The sequence below is a fragment of the Mytilus galloprovincialis genome, chromosome 6 (assembly GCF_965363235.1).
Source record: "Mytilus galloprovincialis chromosome 6, xbMytGall1.hap1.1, whole genome shotgun sequence".
Classification (NCBI taxonomy): Eukaryota; Metazoa; Mollusca; class Bivalvia; order Mytilida; family Mytilidae; genus Mytilus; species Mytilus galloprovincialis.
The window spans coordinates 82341132-82367303 of NC_134843.1; the positions used below are offsets into that span (position 1 = coordinate 82341132).

The 26172-nt window shown below is 31.7% G+C and overlaps 1 long non-coding RNA gene across 1 annotated transcript; it reads left to right on the forward strand.

The window, feature by feature from the left end:
• The first annotated feature begins 568 nt into the window (after positions 1-568).
• LOC143078358 (uncharacterized) lies at positions 569-25083 on the forward strand. The gene is made up of 5 exons (XR_012979189.1): positions 569-629; positions 6788-6891; positions 20855-21154; positions 22096-22211; positions 24897-25083. It is a non-coding gene; the product is annotated as an uncharacterized LOC143078358 (long non-coding RNA).
• The last annotated feature ends 1089 nt before the right edge of the window (positions 25084-26172 follow it).

Genomic DNA, 26172 nt, shown 5'->3' on the forward strand with positions numbered 1-26172 from the left:
AATTCTATCGTTTCTTGCGAATGATCTGGGGGAAGAAATGTGTTCTGTCAATGGTATGTCATCAGGCATGTCAGCCTTCTATCATGACTTTACAACAGGACATTTAGAGGAAAGCACGAAGATTTAACGTCATAATGGCTGTTGTCTGCTCTTTGGTCGGGTTGATGTCGCTTTGACAAATTCCCCATTTCCATTCTTAATTTAATTTTGACCAATAAATAGATCAAATTTAATTAGATAAAAATAATCAACAGGTCAGGACATGGAAAGATTCTTTAAGAGGAAGAAACATTCCCTTATTTGAAATTTGATGGATAAAATGTCTCATTTTCAAGTATACCTCATATTCTTAGTTTGAAAAAGATTATAAAATAAATTGCCGTGTTGGTTTTATCAGCTCTTCAACGATTGTAAAAGTTTGTTCTTTTTTTATGTTCATTTATTCGAACAGCGGTATACTACTGTAGCCTTTAGTTATTTCGCAATGACGCAATATTTAAATATATGCAACCTATCGGAAAAAGTATATTATTAAGACCTTGCAAGATAGGAATATTTAAAGACCCAAGTGCAATTTATTTTCCGAAAACGTAAATGGTATTTTGGCCATAATTGAGATTATCTGAACGGTACGTACATATTTGTTCTAAATGTATATTTATCATTGCTTAAAAAATGGTTTATAATTTGGGCAGAGAGAAATTTAAGAAGAAAAAAAACTCCTTAACATTTTTTACTTTCTTTCCATCAAGAGTCTCATATGGTTTGAATGTGCTTTATAGTTGAAATTTACTTGAAGTGAAAGAGCACTATATAAAAATGTTTGCATTTTCAAAATTATGGAATGATTTATTGTTCAGACTTTGAAGAACTTCTACAAATTACATGACAATTTCAGATCAAATTGTGTTCACAAATGATATCTACGATATGAAATAACTTGGCTAAAATTTTATGCATGAGACATGATCTACACTGCAATGAAATACAGAAAAATCAAGAGCAAATCTGCTTTTGACTTTCCTTTTCAATTGCTGCAATTACCAAAAGAAACTTACTTTAAATGAATAATACAAGAAAACAGTAAAAAAAACATCACTAATTTTATACTAGATTGGGATATTCAGAATTCATATCTTTTAAATACTAGAACTTGGACGATATTTCACTCGCTATTATAAATTTTCCCATTTGAAACACTAAGGCTTTTTTTTAACTCAGGAATATATATTACATTAGCTGCATTTTGCAAAACTTTTAGAAATGTTTGGTCCTCAACGGTCTTCAACTTTTTACTTTATTTGGCTGTTTTATGTTTTTCGGGCGTCACTGGTGAGTCTTTTGAAGACGAAACGCATGTTCACACGGACATTTAATTCGAATTGAATTCGAATCGAATGCGAATCGAATTCGCTGATCCCGTTCACACACTCTTCTTTTTTAATTTGAATTGGTTAATTCGAATTACCCGATTCGAATTAGAAATACGTTTTTGTTAATACGAATTAAAAGTTAACGTCGTTTGGACAGTAAAGCGAATTTGACGCGCATTGTAATTCGAATAAGAATTCTAATGCAACAACGCTTGTAACGTGCATTTGATTGGATAACGTCACTTATTTACATGGCATCAATTGACAATTGATGCTATGGGACGTACGCGCAAGCGCAGACGGCATATGACAGATTTTAAAAACATGTTTTAACGTTGTTTTCTGTCAGTTTCATTAGAATGGAGATAACAATATTGTATTTTAAGCTCCGACGGCATCAATTGTCGATTTGATGGTCACAAATACCCGTTTACTGTCTCCGCTAACGCGTCGCCAGTAAACTTAATTTCCGGCCATCAAATACCCAATTGATGCCGTCGGAGTTTAAAATACAATACAGTTATCTCCTAATTGACGTTAGGACGTAAAACGTTTCGAATGCGAATTAAACTAATTCGAATTAGTTAATGCGAATCGAATTCGAATTACGTGTGAACTCATCATGAATCTAAAATGTTATGAATTTAAAACTGTAATAAGATGTATGAATATTGATTTATCGGCGCAAAAATAGATTATTTTATCAATAAACGTTAGCATATATTAAATAAAAAGTATCGTTGCATAGCTAAGTACATTAAAAAGTACTGATGTTTTTTTGGTGGTTGAATTTTTTTGTATGAAACACCTTCAGTAATTTTGGAAACTCTTACAACTGTACTTTATGTCGTACGCCTTTACATTTGTATGTTACACGTTTCGTTACGTTCTTAATTCCGACCGGATGAGTCAAAATACTTTTGATCGAATTCATAGTTTGTTTTGTTATGTTATCTTTTTCTCTTCGAAAACTGTTGCATATAATACCTATCACCGTCATGTGTTGCTGTATATCAAATATGGTTTCTTCTTTTTAACATACATCTAAGTGGAAGGTGGAATTTCTATCGTATTGACACTCATATCACCTCTTTTTATGTTATAGGTATTTAAACTGAAATGAGAATTTTCGGAAAATCAATTATGTTCTCAATATTTTTATTATCAATGTATTCTTTACATATTATTTTTAGAATTCTAGTTCTGAGAAAATCATTGAGATATATAGTTAAATATGTCTATTTTACTATACAAAGCAAAAATATAGGTCTGCAAACGATTTCCAAGAATAAGGCTACCATTTTTTCAACCTTCTCGACAAGTTCATTGTCTTTGTTATGATATCAATGAAGTTTGTATGTTGAAAAATTAATTCTTCAAACAAGTGAGATAGAGAAGTTGCATGTAGTAAAATGTTTAATTGTATGGACTTTAACAGATCGTTGGACATTTTCAGTATCCACAACTGATTCATACGGATTGTAAAAACAGTAATTTCTATTTGTTGTTATAAAACAACTGTCACCTGCTTTTAAAATCTATTTTATTAATTCCGTCAAGTGTTCGATGACCATTCGACAGACCATGATAATGATTTTATGTTATTTTGATATCCAGTATAGTGAAGTACAGTACAGTTCTTTTCATCTTAGTGATTTCAAATAAAATAGACTTTATCATAAATACTTAATAGAAAAATTAAATTAAAAAAATGCGGTCACCGTTCATTTATGCTCACAATCTGCCTTCAAAAGTTGCTGCATTTTTGTTAAGATACTTGTTCTGTTGAACTAAGAGGAAAAATAGAGGTATTATAATATCGAAATAAAAAAAAAAACCACTTAATTACAGAACTCGCTTAAATCTTACATTATTTAGGGCCAGGTGAGCTTTTCTCATCACTTGGCGTCTTGTCGTCCGTCGTCCGTCGTCGTAAACTTTTACAAAAATCTTCTCCTCTGAAACTACTGGACCAAATTTAATCAAACATCATTATCAGGGTATCTAGTTTTAAAATTGTGTCCGGTGACCCGGCCAACCAACCAAGATGGCCGCCATGGCTAAAAATAGAACATAGGGGTAAAATGCAGTTTTTGGATTATAACTCAAAAACCAAAGCATTTAGAGCAAATCTGACAGAATATTATTGTTTATCAGGTCAAGATCTATCTGCCCTGAAATTTTCAGATGAATCTGACAACCTGTTGTTAGGTTGCTGCCCTTGAATTGATAATTTTAAGGAAACTTTGCTGTTTTTGGTTATTATCTTGAATATTATTATAGATAGAGATAAACTGTAAACAGCAAAAATGTTCAGCAAAGTAAGATTTACAAATTAGTCAACATGACCGAAATGGTCAATTGACCCCTAAGGAGTTATTGTCCTTTGTAGTAAATTTTTAACCATTTTCATAAAATTTGTAAATTTGTATTAACATTTTCCACTGAAACTACTGGGCCAAATTCATTATAGGTAGCGATAATTGTAAGCAGCAAGACTGTTTAGTAAAGTAAGATGTACAAACACATTATCATCACCAAAACACAATTTTGTCATGAATCCACTTGCATCCTTTGTTTAATATTCACATAAACAAAGGTGATCGACACCGGCTCTTTAGAGCCTCTAGTTTAGTTTAAGTACAGATTATTTCAAAATAGTATTAAAGTAGAGGCTCTAAAGATACTATGTCGCTCACCTGTATTTTCTGATGCTTTGGAAATCATGTAAAATAAGATTAAAATCATCATTTATAGTATTTTATCTAAGATAATAGCAAAATTTCTGTAAAATTACTAACTCAGGGGCAGCAACCTAACAACTGGTTGTCGGAATTGTCTGAAAATTTCAGGGCAGATATATCTAAATCTGATGAACATTTTTGTCATTGTCAGATTTGGTCTAAATGCTTCAGTTTCAGAGATATAAACCAAAAACTGCATTTTACCCTATGTACTATTTTTAGTCATGTCTGCCATAATGGTTCACGGGCAGAGTCATCGGACACATTTTTTTAAACTAGATACTCTTATGATAATTGTGAACAAGCTTGGTTACATTTGTCTGAGTAGTTTCAGAGGAGAAGGTTTTTGTAAAAGATTACAAAAATTTAAGAAAAATTGGTAAAATTGACTATAAAGGGCAATAACTCCTTAAGGGTTCAACTGACCATTTTAGTCATGTTTAACTTATTTGTAGATTTTACTTTGCTGAACATTATTGCTGTTTACAGTTTATCTCTATCTATAATAATATTCAAGATAACCAAAAACGGCAAAATTTCCTTAAAATTACCAATTAAGGGGTAGCAACCCAACAACCGGTTGTCTGATTCATCTGAAAATTTCAAGGCAGATAGACCTTGACTTGATAAATAATTCTAACCCATGTCATTTTGCTCTTATTGCTTTGGTTTCAGAGTTATAAGCATAAATCTACATTTTACCCCTATGTTCTATTTTTAGCCATGGCGTCCATCTTGGTTGGCAGGCCGGTTCACTGGACACATTTTTTAAAATAGATATCCAAATACTGATTGTGGCCAAGTTTGGTTTAATTTGGTGCAGTAGTTTCAGAGGAGAAGATTTTTGTAAAAGATTGCAAATATTTCAGAAAAATGGTTAAATTGACTATAAAGGACAATAACACATAAAGGGGTCAACTGACCATTTTGGTCATGTTGACTAATTTGTAGATCTTATTTTGCTGAACATTATTGCTGTTTACAGTTTATCTCTATCTATAATAATATTCAAGATAACCAAAAAACGGCAAAATTTCCTTAAAATTACCAATTAAGGGGTAGCAACCCAACAACCGGTTGTCTGGTTCATCTGAAAATTTCAAGGCAGATAGATTTTGACTTCATAAATAATTCTAACCCATGTCATTTTGCTCTAATTGCTTTGGTTTCACAGTAATAAGCATAAATCTACATTTTACCCCTATGTTCTATTTTCAGCCATGGCGTTCATCTTGGTTGGCAGGCCGGTTCACTGGACACATTTTTTAAATTAGATATCCAAATACTGATTGTGGCCAAGTTTGGTTTAATTTGGTCCAGTAGTTTCAGAGGAGAAGATTTTTGTAAAAGATTACAAAAATTTAAGAAAAATGGTAAAATTGACTATAAAGGGCAATAACTCCTTCAGGGGTCAACTGACCATTTTGGTAATGTTGACTTATTTGTAGAACTTATTTTGCTGAACATAATAGCTGTGTACAGTTTATTTCTATCTATAATAATATTCAAGATAACCAAAGCGGCAAAATTTCCTTAAAATTACCAATTCAGGTGTGTCAATCAAACAACCGGTTGTCCGATTCATCTTAAAATTTCAGGGCAGATAGACTAAGATCTTGACTTGTTAAACAATACTACCCCATGTCAGATTTGCTCTAAATGCTTTGGTTTCAGAGTTATAAGCCAAAATCGACATTTTGCCCCTATGTTCTATTTTTAGTTATGGCGGCCATCTTAAGCTTGGCTGGCTGGCCGGGTCAACGGATTCATTTTTAAACTAAATACCCCAATGATGATTGTGGCCAAGTTTGGTTAAATTTGATCCAGTAGATTTAGGGGAGAAGATTTTTGAAAAGTCAACAGACGGAGTGACGCCGGACGACGACGACGACGGATGCAAAGTGATGAGAAATGCTCACTTGGCCCTTCGGGCCAGGTGAGCTAAAAATATAGGTCACCAATGAGTTGAATAGGACATTTCAATTTCAATGCCATTTGTTTTTGTTGCACAAAAGGGAGATCATTTCGAGCTTTTTTAAAAGTCATTTTGGGCCAAAACAAACCGACTGTTTTTGGTTGTTTCTTGTACCATATTATAAAGTAACAATTAATAGTGTCATAAATAAAGTTTGTAAAAGAAACTGTTTAAAATTTTGCTGATTTTTTTGTACCCTCGAGCCTCCTTCAATAAAATTCTAATTCATTTGAAAGTCCCTAATCGAATTTCAAAATTAAACGAACGAAAAAGGACTATCATATTCGTGACTTGGTATAAACTTGAGAATGGAAATGGGGGAATGTGTCAAAGAGACAACAGCCTAACCATAGAAAAGACAACAGCAGAAGGTCACCAACAGGTCTTCAATGCAGCGAAAAATTCCCGCACCCGGAGGCGTCTTTAAACTGCCCCCTAAACAAATATGTATACTAGTTCAGTGATAATGAACGCCATGCTGAACTCCAAATTGTACACAAGAAACTAAAATTGAAAATAGTACAAGACTAACAAAGACCAGAGGCTCTTGACTTGGGACAGGCGCAAAAATGCGGCGGGGTTAAACATATATAGAAAATTGTGGACAGAGCGGTAACTTGCATGCACAGCAACAGATGTATACCATATCAATCGATCTTGCTGCTTTTGGAGTTCATGCGATATCTATTTTGTAGGTTTGAAGTCATCTTGCGCACAAGCAATGCCCCAATGGATAATATCAGTGCAATAGTTATACTTCTTATAGCATGTGGTTGTATAGAAGGAAATAAAGCTTCGAGTAAGTTGTACTTATTTATTCTGTGCGTAATTTGTTTACTTTCAGTCCTTATTTTGATTTTTCCTTAATAGCTGTGTCCGAGATGAATATCAATAGCACCGTCGAGAATATTCTTGTATCTACGGATACTCTGTATTTTTGGTAATTTGGCCTTTTTAACATGTTACTTTGATACGAGCGTCAATGATGAGACTTGTAGATCTTGAAGACGAAATGCACTTCTGGCATAAATAAAAAGTTTTAATCCTGGTTTCTATGATAATTTATTTCGTTAAGCATTATTGTAAAAATTACAAACACCAAATTCCTATGATTAATTTTCCGCCAAAACAAAATTCTTTTACCTGAACCAATTAAACATTCGTTCTCAAACTTTTTAAAGACAATCATTCAAAAAAAAGAAATTTCAGCTGGTCATAGCACAAATGCAGACGACTGATAGTCCAATTCAATTATGTGTTCAAAGGTCATAACATCAATCAAAATCGCACACCCTAAATATATCCTAAACTAGTATAACTAGAGAATAACTGCGATATGAAAATATACCAAATACCAACATTATAGAACATCGTAAAAAAGTAAATCATTTCAATATAAAAAAAAAGAAAATGTGGTATGATTGCCAATGAGACAACTCTCTACAAGAGACCAAAATGACACATAAATTTAAAACAACTATAGGTCACCGTACGACTTTCAACAATGAGCAATGCCCATAGCGCCTAGTCAGCTATAAAAGGCCCCGAAATAAAAATATAAAACAATTCAAACGAGAAAAGTAACGATCTTATTTTTATATAAAAAGATGAACAAAAAAAAAAACTGTGTAATACAGGCACAAACGACAAGCACTGACTTACAGGCTCAAGCATGTCTGTCCCGACACAAAGAGAAACAACTTCAGCAGAAATGGCTAAATCCATATGTTTGGGTTATATACCAAATATCATATCATTGCATTCAAGAATTAAAGATAAACATGTGAAAAAAACATCGCGGACAGAATGACGAGTAGACATATTGACAAATGTAAATCTGCTGACAAACGAACCTGTTGTAGACGACCAGACAAACATACAGAGTTAACCACATTTAGGTAAATCTATAAAGTTTAACAATTTTTGGATAACAATCATACTGCGAGATCTGTATAAGTATATGACCAAACAATGAAATATGGAATTCAAACAACTGCATACATAATTTTGAAACAACATTTGTAAACCGATGTTCTAGTATCTCAAATATATGGCATGAGTACGCTTTTTATACGTTTTTTTTTATAATATTATACAATTACTGTCTTTTGGTGAGGTAAATATGCGGTTTTATTGACTTTTGAAAAAATGATATTCACTGAGGTCGACGACCGAAGTGAATATCAGTTTTTCAAAAGTCAATCAAACACCATATTTACCGAAACAAAAGACCGGAGTACTGGCTACTGGGCTGGTGATACCCTCTGGGACTAACAGTCCACAAGTAGAGGCATCGACGCAGTGGTAGTAATACCATTAACGGAACCAATTTTTCTGCACCATATGCGCATTTCGACCAAACATGTCTCTTCAGTGATGCTCGTGGCCAAAATATGTAGAATCCAATGCTTATATAAAAGATGAAGAGCTCAAAATTCGGATTTGTGGCCATATATTTCTTTTCGAAAGAAAGACATAACTTTTTTTGTTTTAAAAGATAAACAGAAATTGTTTTTTGTTTTAAAAGATAAACAGAAATTGTTTTTTGTTAAATAATAAGTATTTTTTTTTTAATAAGTATCCTATTTAGATATAACTCATCCTTATGTTCACGAATGAAGAAAAAAAAATTTTTTTTACTGTATATTTATCAAATTAAAAAAAAAGCACTATTTATGTTTTCATGAAAATTTGCATACATAATCTTCTCGCATAATCAAACCAAATGGCATTTTAAAAAAGAGGGGTCCATGAACTCGTTTTCAAGTTAAGTAAGTTTGAATGATAAAAATCAGTCGAAAACTGTATCATTTCCCGGCAAGTCATAGTTTGACGTCGCGAAAATATCAATTTGCGTAAGCAACATCATTACCTCCCCTGTACTGTATCGTATGCCCATAAAACTTTGCTGTATTCTACCTATGCGCTGCGATTCCTGAGCACTATCTGTCCTGTTCCGCCTGTGCGCTGCTTAACCAGTGCACTCTCTTATTTGTGCTTTACTTGTGCTCTTTTGTTTACCTGTGCACTATAACCACACACTCACATATATGCACCTTTAACCAAGTGCGTACGTTTTTACTTTAATATAATATTCTCCTGCAACCTTATTCAGGTACAACTGATATAACTAGTTGAAAAGTTCCGCCGGAACAAAGTAACTGACGGAACATAGTGGCTGTTACATATGCAGGTACTAGATTCTTATTCAGAATCTATTCAATCTTTTATAAATGAAATACTTTTCTACTTGCTTCTTCTAGACGTCTTAACTATTCATTAATCGACCTTTTTTTGTGACAGCGCATCAGGTTTTAAACTAAGTTTTGAACCATAGCATTTACTTTTGACGATACCACATATCTTTTTCTTATGTGTATTGATATAATGACTATTCCTTATTGATTAAACGTTTGAATGACGGTGTCATATGGTATTTTGAACCCCCTAAAATGTGAACCCGGGGTCAAAATATCATGCGGTAAAATGACCCCCTGTTTTTGATAAATAGTATTGCAGATAATCTAATTTACAATTTATTGGCTATCATTTTTTTAATTTGTGGTTTTAAGTAGGGGTGCAATATACCGCAGGGGGGTCAAAATACCATGGCTAAGCAAAATTTTCGAAATATCTTTTCCAGCATGTTTAACACATACAAACTACTTATTGGAGTATTATAACTATCTTAACAAGTTAAAATAGCTTGAATTTTTGAAATTCAAAGTCTATAGTAGGGGGTTCAATATATACCGCAAGGGGGGGGGGGGGGGGGTCAAAATACCATGGCTAAGTAAAATTTTCAAAATATCTTTTCCAGTTTATTAAATACATACAAACTACTAAATGGAGTATTGTAACTATGTTAAGGATTTAGAATAGCTTGAATTTTTGAAATTCAAGGTCTATAGTAGGGGGTTCAATATACGGCAGGGGGGTCAAAATACCATGGCTAAGTAAAATTTTCAAAATATCTTTTCCAGAATATTAAATACATACAAACTACTTATTGGAGTATTGTAACTATGTTAAGGAGTTAGAATAGCTTGAATTTTTGAAATTCAAGGTCTATAGTAGGGGTTCAATATAACGCAGGGGGGTCAAAATACCATAGCTAAGTAAAATTTTCAAAATATCTTTTCCAGTATATCAAATACATACAAACTACTTATTGGAGTATTATAACTATGTTAAGGAGTTAGAATAGCTTGAATTTTTGAAATTCAAGGTCTTTAGTAGGGAGTTCAATATACCGCCAGGGGGGGGGGGTCAAAATACCATGGCTAAGTAAAATTTTCAAAATATCTTTTCCAGTTTATTAAATACATACAAACTACTTATTGGAGTATTATAACTATGTTAAGGAGTTAGAATAGCTTGAACTTTTGAAATTCAAGGTCTAAAGCAGGGGGTCAAAATACCAAGGCTAAGTAAAATTTTCAAAATATCTTTTTCAGTATATTAAATACATACAAACTACTTACTGGAGTATTGTTATTATGTTAAGGAGTAAGAATAGCTTGAATTTTTGAAATTCAAGGTTTATAGTAGGGGGTTCAATATACCGCAGGGGGGTCAAAATACCATGGCTAAGTAAAATTTTCAAAATATCTTTTCCAGTATATTAAATACAAACAAACTACTTATTGGAGTATTATAACTATGTTAAGGAGTTAGAATAGCTTGAATTTTTGAAATTCAAGGTCTATAGTAGGGGGTTCAATATACCGCAGGGGGGTCAAAATACCATGGCTAAGTAATATTTTCAAAATATCTTTTCCAGTATATTAAATACAAACAAACTACTTATTGGAGTATTATAACTATGTTAAGGAGTTAGAATAGCTTGAATTTTTGAAATTCAAGGTCTATAGTAGGGGGTGCAATATACCGCAGGGGGGTCAAAATACCATGGCTAAGTAAAATTTTCAAAATATCTTTTCCAGTATATCAAATACATACAAACTTCTTAATGGAGTATTATAACTATGTTGAGGAGTTAGAATAGCTTGAATTTTTGAAATTCAAGGTCTATAGTAGGGGGTTCAATATACTGCAGGGGGTCAAAATACCATGGCTAAGTAAAATTTTCAAAATATCTTTTCCAGAATATTAAATACATACAAACTACTTATTGAAGTTTTATAACTGTGTTAAGGAGTTAGAACAGCTTGAATTTTTGAAATTCAAGGTCTATAGTAGGGGGTTCAATATACAGCAGGGGGGTCAAAATACCATGGCTAAGCAAAATTTTCAACATATCTTTTCCAGTATATTAAATACATACAAACTACTTATTGGAGTATTATAACTATGTTAAGGAGTTAGAATAGCTTGAATTTTTGAAATTCAAGGTCTATAGTAGGGGGTTCAATATACCGCAGGGGGGTCAAAATACCATGGCTAAGTAAAATTTTCAAAATATCTTTTCCAGTATATTAAATACATAGAAACTACTTATTAGAGTAATATAACTATGTTAAGGATTTAGATTAGCTTGAATTTTTGAAATTCAAGGTCTATAGTAGGGGGTTCAATATACCGCAGGGGGGTCAAAATACCATGGCTAAGTAAAAGTTTCGAAATATCTTTTCCAGTATATTTAATACATACAAACTACTTATTGGAGTATTATAACTATGCTAAGGAGTTAGAATAGCTTGAATTTTTGAAATTCAAGGTTTATAGTAGGGGGTTCAATATACCGCAGGGGGGTCAAAATACCATGGCTAAGTAAAATTTTCAAAATATCTTTTCCAGTATATTAAATACATAGAAACTACTTATTGGAGTAATATAACTATGTTAAGGATTTAGATTAGCTTGAATTTTTGAAATTCAAGGTCTATAGTAGGGGGTTCAATATACCGCAGGGGGGGTCAAAATACCATGGCTAAGTAAAATTTTCGAAATATCTTTTCCAGTATATCAAATACATACAAACTACTTATTGGAGTATTATAACTATGCTAAGGAGTTAGAATAGCTTGAATTTTTGAAATTCAAGGTCTATAGTAGGGGTTCAATATACCGCAGGGGGGTCAAAATACCATGGCTAAGTAAAATTTTCAAAATCTCTTTTTCCAGTTTATTAAATACATACAAACTACTTATTGAAGTATTATAACTATCTTAAGGACTTAGAATAGCTTGAATTTTTGAAATTCAAGGTCTATAGTAGTAGTTCAATATACCGCAGGGGGGGGGGGTCAAAATACCATGGCTAAGTAAAATTTTCAAAATATCTTTTCCAGTATATTAAATACATACAAATTACTTATTGGAGTATTATAACTATGTTAAGGAGTTAGAATAGCTTGAATTTTTGAAATTCAAGGTCTATAGTAGGGGGTTCAATATACCGCAGGGGGATCAAAATACCATGGCTAAGTAAAATTTTCAAAATATCTTTTCCAGTATATTAAATACAAACAAACTACTTATTGGAGTATTATAACTATGTTAAGGAGTTAGAATAGCTTGAATTTTTGAAATTCAAGGTCTATAGTAGGGGGTTCAATATAACGCAGGGGGGTCAAAATACCATAGCTAAGTAAAATTTTCAAAATATCTTTTCCAGTATATCAAATACATACAAACTACTTATTGGAGTATTATAACTATGTTAAGGAGTTAGAATAGCTTGAATTTTTGAAATTCAAGGTCTTTAGTAGAGAGTTCAATATACTGCAGGGGGTCAAAATACCATGGCTAAGTAAAATTTTCAAAATATCTTTTCCAGTATATTAAATACATAGAAACTACTTATTGGAGTAATATAACTATGTTAAGGATTTAGATTAGCTTGAATTTTTGAAATTCAAGGTCTATAGTAGGGGGTTCAATATACCGCAGGGGGGGTCAAAATACCATGGCTAAGTAAAATTTTCGAAATATCTTTTCCAGTATATCAAATACATACAAACTACTTATTGGAGTATTATAACTATGCTAAGGAGTTAGAATAGCTTGAATTTTTGAAATTCAAGGTCTATAGTAGGGGTTCAATATACCGCAGGGGGGTCAAAATACCATGGCTAAGTAAAATTTTCAAAATCTCTTTTTCCAGTTTATTAAATACATACAAACTACTTATTGAAGTATTATAACTATCTTAAGGACTTAGAATAGCTTGAATTTTTGAAATTCAAGGTCTATAGTAGTAGTTCAATATACCGCAGGGGGGGGGGGGGGGGGGGTCAAAATACCATGGCTAAGTAAAATTTTCAAAATATCTTTTCCAGTATATTAAATACATACAAATTACTTATTGGAGTATTATAACTATGTTAAGGAGTTAGAATAGCTTGAATTTTTGAAATTCAAGGTCTATAGTAGGGGGTTCAATATACCGCAGGGGGATCAAAATACCATGGCTAAGTAAAATTTTCAAAATATCTTTTCCAGTATATTAAATACAAACAAACTACTTATTGGAGTATTATAACTATGTTAAGGAGTTAGAATAGCTTGAATTTTTGAAATTCAAGGTCTATAGTAGGGGGTTCAATATAACGCAGGGGGGTCAAAATACCATAGCTAAGTAAAATTTTCAAAATATCTTTTCCAGTATATCAAATACATACAAACTACTTATTGGAGTATTATAACTATGTTAAGGAGTTAGAATAGCTTGAATTTTTGAAATTCAAGGTCTTTAGTAGGGAGTTCAATATACTGCAGGGGGTCAAAATACCATGGCTAAGTAAAATTTTCAAAATATCTTTTCCAGTATATTAAATACATAGAAACTACTTATTAGAGTAATATAACTATGTTAAGGATTTAGATTAGCTTGAATTTTTGAAATTCAAGGTCTATAGTAGGGGGTTCAATATACCGCAGGGGGGTCAAAATACCATGGCTAAGTAAAATTTTCGAAATATCTTTTCCAGTATATTAAATACATACAAACTACTTATTGGAGTATTATAACTATGCTAAGGAGTTAGAATAGCTTGAATTTTTGAAATTCAAGGTCTATAGTAGGGGGTTCAATATACCGCAGGGGGATCAAAATACCATGGCTAAGTAAAATTTTCAAAATATCTTTTTCCAGTATATTAAATACATGCAAATTACTTATTGGAGTATTATAACTATGTGAAGGAGTTAGAATAGCTTGAATTTTTGAAATTCAAGGTCTATAGTAGGGGGTTCAATATACCGCAGGGGGGTCAAAATACCATGGCTAAGTAAAATTTTCAAAATATCTTTTCCAGTATATTAAATACATAGAAACTACTTATTGGAGTAATATAACTATGTTAAGGATTTAGATTAGCTTGAATTTTTGAAATTCAAGGTCTATAGTAGGGGGTTCAATATACCGCAGGGGGGAGGGGGGTCAAAATACCATGGCTAAGTAAAATTTCGAAATATCTTTTCCAGTATATCAAATACATACAAACTACTTATTGGAGTATTATAACTATGCTAAGGAGTTAGAATAGCTTGAATTTTTGAAATTCAAGGTCTATAGTAGGGGGTTCAATATACCGCAGGGGGGTCAAAATACCATGGCTAAGTAAAATTTTCAAAATCTCTTTTTCCAGTTTATTAAATACATACAAACTACTTATTGAAGTATTATAACTATCTTAAGGACTTAGAATAGCTTGAATTTTTGAAATTCAAGGTCTATAGTAGTAGTTCAATATACCGCAAAGGGGGGGGGGGGGGGGTCAAAATACCATGGCTAAGTAAAATTTTCAAAATATCTTTTCCAGTTTATTAAATACATACAAATTACTTATTGGAGTATTATAACTATGTTAAGGAGTTAGAATAGCTTGAATTTTTGAAATTCAAGGTCTATAGTAGGGGATCAATATACTGCAGGGGGGTCAAAATACCATGGCTAAGTAAAATTTTCAAAATATCTTTTCCAGAATATTAAATACATACAAACTACTTATTGAAGTTTTATAACTGTGTTAAGGAGTTAGAATAGCTTGAATTTTTGAAATTCAAGGTCTATAGTAGGGGGTTCAATATACAGCAGGGGGGTCAAAATACCATGGCTAAGCAAAATTTTCAACATATCTTTTCCAGTACATTAAATACATACAAACTACTTATTGGAGTATTATAACTATGTTAAGGAGTTAGAATAGCTTGAATTTTTGAAATTCAAGGTCTATAGTAGGGGGTTCAATATACCGCAGGGGGGTCAAAATACCATGGCTAAGTAAAATTTTCAAAATATCTTTTCCAGTATATTAAATACATAGAAACTACTTATTAGAGTAATATAACTATGTTAAGGATTTAGATTAGCTTGAATTTTTGAAATTCAAGGTCTATAGTAGGGGGTTCAATATACCGCAGGGGGGTCAAAATACCATGGCTAAGTAAAATTTTCGAAATATCTTTTCCAGTATATTAAATACATACAAACTACTTATTGGAGTATTATAACTATGCTAAGGAGTTAGAATAGCTTGAATTTTTGAAATTCAAGGTCTATAGTAGGGGGTTCAATATACCGCAGGGGGATCAAAATACCATGGCTAAGTAAAATTTTCAAAATATCTTTTTCCAGTATATTAAATACATGCAAATTACTTATTGGAGTATTATAACTATGTGAAGGAGTTAGAATAGCTTGAATTTTTGAAATTCAAGGTCTATAGTAGGGGGTTCAATATACCGCAGGGGGGTCAAAATACCATGGCTAAGTAAAATTTTCAAAATATCTTTTCCAGTATATTAAATACATAGAAACTACTTATTGGAGTAATATAACTATGTTAAGGATTTAGATTAGCTTGAATTTTTGAAATTCAAGGTCTATAGTAGGGGGTTCAATATACCGCAGGGGGGTCAAAATACCATGGCTAAGTAAAATTTTCAAAATCTCTTTTTCCAGTTTATTAAATACATACAAACTACTTATTGAAGTATTATAACTATCTTAAGGACTTAGAATAGCTTGAATTTTTGAAATTCAAGGTCTATAGTAGTAGTTCAATATACCGCAAAGGGGGGGGGGGGGGGGGGGGGGTCAAAATACCATGGCTAAGTAAAATTTTCAAAATATCTTTTCCAGTTTATTAAATACATACAAATTACTTATTGGAGTATTATAACTATGTTAAGGAGTTAGAATAGCTTGAATTTTTGAAATTCAAGGTCTATAGTAGGGGATCAATATACTGCAGGGGGGTCAAAATACCATGGCTAAGTAAAATTTTCAAAATATCTTTTCTAGTATATTAAATACATACAAACTACTTATTGAAGTATTATAAACTATGTTAAGGAGTTAGAATAGCTTGAATTTTTGAAATTCAAGGTCTATAGTAGGGGGTTCAACATACCGCAGGGGGGTCAAAATACCATGGCCCTGCGGTATATTGAACCCCCTACTATAGACCTTGAATTTCAAAAATTCAAGCTATTCTAACTCCTTGACATAGTTATAATACTCCAATAAGTAGTTTGTATGTATTTAATATACTGGAAAAGATATTTTGAAAATTTTACTTAGCCATGGTATTTTGATCCCCCTGCGGTATATTGAACCCCCTACTATAAACCTTGAATTTCAAAAATTCAAGCTATTCTAACTCCTTAACATAGTTACAATACTCCAGTAAGTAGTTTGTATGTATTTAATATACTGAAAAAGATATTTTGAAAATTTTACTTAGCCTTGGTATTTTGACCCCCTGCTTTAGACCTTGAATTTCAAAAAATCAAGCTATTCTAACTCCTTAACATAGTTATAATACTCCAATAAGTAATTTGTATGTATTTAATAAACTGGAAAAGATATTTTGAAAATTTTACTTAGCCATGGTATTTTGACCCCCCTGCGGTATATTGAACCCCCTACTATAGACCTTGAATTTCAAAAATTCAAGCTATTCTAACTCCTTAACATAGTTATATTACTCAAGTAAGTAGTTTGTATGTATTTAATATTCTGGAAAAGATATTTTGAAAATTTTACTTAGCCATGGTATTTTGATCCCCCTGCGGTATATTGAACCCCCTACTATAAACCTTGAATTTCAAAAATTCAAGCTATTCTAACTCCTTAACATAGTTACAATATTCCAGTTAGTAGTTTGTATGTATTTAATATACTGAAAAAGATATTTTGAAAATTTTACTTAGCCTTGGTATTTTGACCCCCTGCTTTAGACCTTGAATTTCAAAAAATCAAGCTATTCTAACTCCTTAACATAGTTACAATACTCCAGTAAGTAGTTTGTATGTATTTAATATACTGAAAAAGATATTTTGAAAATTTTACTTAGCCTTGGTATTTTGACCCCCTGCTTTAGACCTTGAATTTCAAAAAATCAAGCTATTCTAACTCCTTAACATAGTTATAATACTCCAATAAGTAATTTGTATGTATTTAATAAACTGGAAAAGATATTTTGAAAATTTTACTTAGCCATGGTATTTTGACCCCCCTGCGGTATATTGAACCCCCTACTATAGACCTTGAATTTCAAAAATTCAAGCTATTCTAACTCCTTAACATAGTTATATTACTCAAGTAAGTAGTTTGTATGTATTTGATATACTGGAAAAGATATTTTGAAAATTTAACATAGCCATGGTATTTTGACCCCCCTGCGGTATATTGAATCCCCTACTATAGACCTTGAATTTCAAAAATTCAAGCTATTCTAACTGCTTAACATAGTTACAATACTCCAGTAAGTAGTTTGTATGTATTTAATATACTGAAAAAGATATTTCGAAAATTTTACTTAGCCTTGGTATTTTGACCCCTGCTTTAGACCTTGAATTTCAAAAAAATCAAGCTATTCTAACTCCTTAACATAGTTATAATACTCCAATAAGTAGTTTGTATGTATTTAATAAACCGGAAAAGATATTTTGAAAATTTTACTTAGCCATGGTATTTTGACCCCCCCCCCCACCTTGCGGTATATTGAACCACTACTATAGACCTTGAATTTCAAAAATTCAAGCTATTCTAACTCCTTAACATAGTTATAATACTTCAATAAGTAGTTTGTATGTATTTAATAAACTGGAAAAGATATTTTGAAAATTTTACTTTGCCATGGTATTTTGACCCCCCTGCAGTATATTGTACCCCCTACTCTAGACATTTAATTTCAGAAATTCTGGCAATTCTAACACTTTTATGTAGTTAGAATACACCAATAAGTAGTTTGTATGTATTACACTTGTTGGAAAAGATATTTTGAAAATTTTACTTTGACATGGTATTTTGACCCCCCTGCGGTATATTGAACCCCTCACTCTAGGCCTTTAATTATAGAAATTCTGGTAATTTGAACTCTTTTATGTAGTAAGAATACACCAATAAGTAGTTTGTTTGTATTTAACTTGCAGGAAAAGATATTTTGAAAATTTTACTTTGCCATGGTATTTTGACCCCCTGCGATATATTGAACCCCTTACTCTAGACAATTCAAAAAATTCTGGCAATTTTAACTCTTATATGTAGTTAATATACACAAATAAGCAGTTTGTATGTATTAAACTTGATGGAAAAGTTATTTTGAAAATTTTACTTTGCCATGGTATTTTGACCCCCCTGCGGTATATTGAACCCCTTACTCTAGACCTTTAATTAAAAAAATTCTGGCAATTCTAACTTTTTTATATAGTTAGAATACACAAATAAGCAGTTTGTATGTATTAAACTTGCTGGAAAAGTTATTTTGAAAATTTTACTATGCCATGGTATTTTGACCCCCCCTGCAGTATATTGAACCCCCTACTCTAGGCCTTTAATTTCAGAAATTCTGGCAATTCTAACTCTTTTATGTAGTTATAATACACTAATAAGTAGTTTGTATGTATTAAACTTGTTGCAAAAGATATTTTTAAAATTTTACGTTGCCATGGTATTTTGACCCCCCTGCAGTATATTGTCTCCCCTACTCTATACATTTAATTTCCAAAAATCTGGCAATTCTTACTCTTTTATGTAGTAAGAATACACCAATAAGTAGTTTGTATATATTTAATTTGCTGGAAAAGATGTTTTTAAAATTTAACTTTGCCATGGTTTTTTGACCCCCCCCCCTTGCGGTATATTGAACCCCCTACTCTAGACCTTTAATTAAAAAAATTCTGGCAATTCTATCTTTTTTATATAGTTAGAATACACAAATAAGCAGTTTGCATGTATTAAACTTGCTGGAAAAGTTATTTTGAAAATTTTACTTTGCCATGGTATTTTGACCCCCCTGCAGTATATTGAACCCCCTACTCTAGGCCTTTAATTTCAGAAATTCTGGCAATTCGAACTCTTTTATGTAGTTGGAATACAAATATAAGTAGTTTGTATGTATTTAACTTGCTGGAAAAGATATTTTGAAAATTTAACTTTGCCATGGTATTTTGCCCCCCCCCCCCTTTGCGGTATATTGAACCCCCTACTCTAGACCTTTAATTTGAAAAATTCTGGCAATTCTAGCTTTTATATATAGTTAGAATACACAAATAAGCAGTTTGTATGTATTAAACTTGCTGGAAAAGATATTTTGAAAATTTTACTTTGCCATGGTATTTTGACCCCCTCCCCCTTTTTTTACCATGGAAAATCAAAACTACCCTTATATATATATATATACATCTGTTATAATTACAAATAATTAAAGCATTCAAGCTACATATGGTCTAGTTATAATGTGTCAATAAGTATTTTGAATGACATTGTGTTGGTAAGGACTTCAGAGCACTTATACCAAGCAAAGATATTTCTTTTAATTAAGCATGGAAAATGTACCTCCCCTTCTTGTATGAATGATCTTTTAATCTATGATAAGCTTTAGAATAATGTAAAATGTTCTAATATTCATCTAGGATGAAAAAAACAGGGGGGTTCAATTTACCATGGGGGTTCAATTTTCCATACAGGGGGGGGGGTCAATTTACCATAGCGGTATTTTGACCCCGGGGTCAATTTACCATGGGGTTCAAAATACCATATGACAACGGTCCTTATTTTGACAACTACCGATCGGAATATACCCGGGTTTGTTAACCACAATCTGTCCTCTCCTGATTCTAAATAATATAAATTTCCATAGCAATGTAGACAAAACAAAACCGAAAGTGGACAAATGTTAATTCTTTTAATCTAAGCAGTGTTTCAGCTTGATAAAAGTAATGATATTAAGTTGAAATCTGTAAAGTAAAAGAAGTGAACTATTTTCATCACATTTTACAGAAAGAGTATTACTGTAATACCAGGTTCGTAGACCGTACGTGTCATGTAAATTAAATGCTTACGGTTACATTATCTGTAATGATAAACAAAATAAAAAGACCATGCAATTCGATGCAATGAAAACCTTTTGCAAAGCACATCAACATTAACATAATCATCTACAAATACGAGACTAGACAAAACGTTGGATTTTAAAGTATTACATTAATTCTTTTTTCATATGTTCAGGAAGTAAAAATGTACACGCTAAAAAAGAATACTACTTATTCGTCGTTGAATGTCAGATAAATAGGAAAGTTGAAAGTCAAATAAGTTTGGCTGCTTTGTCGTCTTATAATAGTAACATGAGATACAATGATGAAACTTGAAAAAGGGAAATACCGCTTATTTGAATTTACACTATAGATAGGTTAAACAAATTCAATACCACAAAACTGACTCATAATTAATTAGCCTTTGGAAGTCTTTAAATGATTGTGAAAATATTTTTTTTCATGTTGGAATAGAGATGGCATCTTTAAAGAAAAGAAAAATTGATGCTTAATTTCATATTAAATATTTTCAGTAAGATGGAAACTACTGAATCCTCCAATTGTTTTTGAAGAGGATGTAGTGTTGTACTGCAATGCATCAGGTGCTGAAAACTGCTGCACCAATACAGCAACATGGATGAAAGATTTTGACATTATTATCCATCATGGAGCTTCTATAGACACTTATAAGTACAACCAGAAACAACATATTGATGGGTTTTCATTAATTATAAAACATTTTGATGAACATGATATCAACCACCAATACACATGCCTTTACGATTTTTTCTCATACAGTGAAGTCCTGGAACTGAGCCCTAAAATTATTAGATGTATGTATAAAACGCAGTGGCAGACCTTTAAACAATGTCATTTAAGTTTGCAAATCAAAACAAATATCGTGTAGCGTTTATCATTTGCACTGTCCCTTTACACAATTTACACTTATAAATTTAATTAAAGAAATAAACTTTACAAATAGAACCTAATAGCGGTACTCAGTGATTCGATACTGTCAAGATTTATTACATACCTACTTAAAATATTGTGATGATGGAAGGCTCCGTGTTGAAGACCGTACTTTGACCTATAATGGTATACTTTTATAAATTGTTATTTGGATGGAAGGTTGTCTCATTGGCACTCATGCCCCATCTTCTTATATCTATAATATAATTAAAAAAAATATGCTTTCAATGTTATAGAAAAATTTACCTTCACGTTGATTAAGCTATTATCATGCGACCGTTTGTTAGTCTGACTGTCTGTAAATCAGTCCGTCCGTCGTGAACTTGTCGGACATTAACTCAAAATAACACTAACTTATTCGCTTAAACTTTGGTGCAGTTTTTATATCTATTGACGTTAGCTCCCTTTTCAGTTTTACAAAGTGTGAGTTTCCAATTTATGGGGTTTTATTCATTAAAATAGGGGAATTTTTTCAGTTTTCGAACAATGACTCAAAAATGCATTGAGCCTTTTTTGTGAAACTTTAATGACTTGTGCATGCCTACTTAAATAACATTAATATTGAGGAGTTAAGGAAATTCTTCGAATAAGTGACGAGCGTAGCATTAACTTTTGACACAGGTTTTTATTTTAAGGTTGCAAGGATTGCTGTCGGTTAAGTAAATTTTTGAGTTGTGATACATATTTGTATGCTTTATTTATTCTTTTGGAGTTGTGTTTCTATCCCAAAGCCTGCTTAGTATATTCTATCTGTTGTTTAGTACAATAAGAGCAGTTATACAAATATTTCATTTTGGAATTACAGATGAGCCTGTCAAAGAAGAAATTAAAACAAATATAACGATGTTGGATAACTTGATTGTGGCAGATGTTATGATTGAAATGGTATATCCATCTCCAGAATGCAATTTTGTTTTAAATGTAGGTAGTGATTTTGATATGACATGCCATTTAATAACAAATTTTAAATCACCATGTCTACACAATTTCTATGTTTTTGTAAAGATGGGATTTACCAAGGGAATCATCATGTGTCATAACAACTCTTTTGAGGGTAATAGGAGTATCTCATTAATTGCAAAATATATTCTCAATATGTAGGATATTCTGGAATGTTGTAACATAGAAATTAAAAATTCATAATTGGAAAGCCTAAATCCTCCCTTTGTCTTAAATATATACTTTCAACCCAATTATGAATTTTCAATATTTAGTTTTAGATCCAGTAATAATATTACTTTAATGTACTTGTTCCTTTAAAAAAACAATAATCTACCTAAATAACTACCAACAACAAACAACCTTGAATTTTTATTGGTATTTTACAAAATGAAGATGTCTATACTTACACGGATTTGATTAGATTTCCGAAAATAGATGATGATGAAAAAGGATTCACACACACTTTTGTGGGAAGTAATCATGAAATAAAGAGATGTGATATGATATCCAATGTGACAAATTCCCACCAAAGTTCAAATGAAGAGGGTGTAAGAAATGTTTGCAATCATACCTGTCGACAATGTGAAAAACAAATCCGTAAAGTCGGCGATACAAACTCTGAAATTACAATACAAAATAATTGAATTGAGAAAAGAAACGGCCTAACATATAACAAAACAATTCAGGAAAAACAAACATGATAGTCAAGAATCAATCATAACATCTGAATTAAAGGCTCCTGACTTCAGACAATCACATAAAGGACTTGGCTGGATTAAAGAAATTTGTGGGCACGCAACCCTCTCTATAACCTAGGACAGTGGTGTACCAGCACTGCATAAAAACATATTATAAATTCAGTTGCAAAAATGCTTGACATATTAGATGGACACAAATACAAAACAAACATCAAACAATACGCAGATATGGCGTGACAGTTTATACATTCATCCATCCATCATCCCTAACAACAAAAATGACGTTTATTGGTTGTTTTTCCTTGACTGGCTACTGGTTGCTTTTCTTCCGGAGGCAAATTTTTCATTTAAGTACCAGTAGCTGAAAAATGATTTGAAAACAAAAGACCAAGAAAATATATTTTAGACCAATGGGTTTTAATTGAAATTTTTAAAATCCAATTTGTCCAATCTTATCATTTAAGTGTCATACATATTTGTTTTTGGGCGATCCACAATTCTACACATGAAGAAGTGATAAAGCAAACTTTTGATTAAGTGACGTGAGATGAGTTCAGTTAATATCCTCCTACCAATCTTCAGCTTATCAATTAAAAAAAACACCGATCGATTGAATGAGTAGATTGTAATTTAAAAAACAATTATCTGTTATATTTAGGTCCTGTTTTAGTTTGATTCTCCAAAATCGTTTGATATTACAATTTTTTTCAATATTTCAAGTTCATGCATACCATACACAGGTTTTTTTTATAAACCAAACGTCTTTTGATTAAAAATCCGTAAAATACTTTAACCTCTTTTTTTAAAATAAATTAAAATTTTCTTTTCAAATTTGTTGAAATGGTTGAAGTAGTTTTCCCTGACTTTATCGCCCATTTATTGCATTAAATGCTAATGCTAATAATTACTTTTTGATCTGACAAAGTGATTATACATGGTTACATTTAAAAGTCGAAACTGAACATTTTGTGTGAATATATTTTTAACAGAAAGTATACCACTTACCTCTGGTATGTGGTGGGGTTTGTCTTTCAAAGTCTTCTATTTTTTGTTTTGTATTTTTTTGTTTCTTTTTTTATTCCTTTCCTGGATATCACTTACCCAGTAGTCAGCACTTCGGTGATGACATGCATATCAATTACATGGTCATTTTAATAAATTTACTGATTGTAAAAGTATGAATCATTCGTAATACTATGGTTTTTCTTATCTGAAATTTTGGGTCCGCAATGCTCTTCAACTGTACACTTGTTTGATTTTCTTACTACTTTGATCTGATCATCACTGATGGGTTTTATGTAGTCGAAACACGTAAATGGCGTGTCAAATTATAAGCCTGGTACCTTAACCCATTCAAATATTGGGCTTATGCAATAAGCGTCCAACAAGACCAAAGTAAAAATATGAGGTAATATGAAAAAAAACAAGATTTCAAAATACCAATCTCAATGAATATTCAACAGTAAAGTCCATAAAAGTCCATAAACACTGACAAATTATTATCAACAAATATAAGGCATGAAACACAACTGTCATATTCCTGAATAAGTACATGGGTTTATATTAAAGAGGAGATGTGGAATGATTTCAAATGAGACAACTCTACACAAAAGTTCAAATGAAGTGGATGTACCTTGGTTTTATATCAATTTAAGGTCATACTTGTATAACATTTTAAAAATTTATTGACCAAATTTGAAGATCAACCCTTACAGACATCATACGTCATTGTGAATGGAAATTAATAGACTATGTCTTGTAACAGTGACATACAAGAAAAAAAATTTGTTGAGCTGTTAAAAATCGGCAATACATAGAATAGTTTACCTTCAAAAACATCTGTTCCTTGTAAATATTTTTCTGTGGTCAGGAAAGGGTTTAACTAGTCCGAGGCAAACAGGTGAAAATGTCTGCAACATAAAGAGCTGATAAGACTGTGTTAAACACGTGCTATATTTTCTGACAGGGCGAGATGACAGCAACAAATATGACAATATTTGAAGAAACACGAAATAGACTGTTCTTTAAAATGAAGATTCATTTAGAGTGTGAGATAAACAAAACTAAATGCATCGGAAGTATTAATGTTGCAGTCAATTGTACAGTTGGCGGAGATGACATGGGTATTAAAGAAAATACCACTATTTTTTGTCCAGGTAAATACATGCATTAATTGATTTAAGACTGATGTAGGAAATTAAATGCAATCATGAAATTGCATGGAGAAAACATACTTATAGTATGAGTTTGAATGTATCAACTGCAGTTTAATGAATTAAAAAGCAAGCTCTTAGCCGCCATGAGTGTATTAACAATGTAAGGATATTGAACATAAAATGTCAAAGATCTACCACCAACATCTTATTCTTTAAATAACAAAAAATAATGAAGTGGCATTAATAACATGCTTCAAACTATAAATCAAACTAGCGTTTATCTGAATACCAGACGCAGTGATTGGTCAACAAAAGTATAGCTATATAAGTCATTGATGCATATATTTCATTTTCACTCAGATAAAAAACATCCAAACATTCGCGTAAAGTGAACTATTCAATAAAGAGACTTCGTAACATCACAACAATGATTTGGAATAGTAAAATGCCTTAAAAGGAGGAAAAACGTCACGTTTATCTTAATTTGTCCATGAATATTACCGTGTACATATTTTGCCTTCAAAACTGTGGGGTTTTGTGTAATTGTTCAGGAATTTACTTTGTTCAAATCAAACAAATCTGTAAGTAAAATCATTGCTTTGTTGAAATTTAAGAGATACATACGTGACCTTATTTGTTTAACACTTTTGCTTTCCAATAGACCGACACCACTGCTTATTGATTGTTAGTTCCGGAGGATATCATCAACTCAGGAGCTTTTGATATGATTTTGTTACGAATATTACCTAAATTATCCAATAATAAACTAACAAATTATACAGAAACTAAGGTTTCAACTCCCGTAGACCCACATGTTCGGCTATTTTCCAAAGCTATTCGGGTCATGAAGCTCTAAGAGAATTAAGGTCTGTTACTTACTTAAGAATTGAATGCTTCTTTCTGTAACTTCATTGGGGTGTAAAAGCGTTGAAGGAAGTACATTTTGCATGAAACAACCATATGAAGTTACAAAAAGAAGCATTCAATACTTATAATTACATTTCTTAGATAGGATCATGAAAACACGATTTTAATAAAGTTTTTATTTAATTTATATGTGCACTTTATTGTGGGACCTCGTGTCAT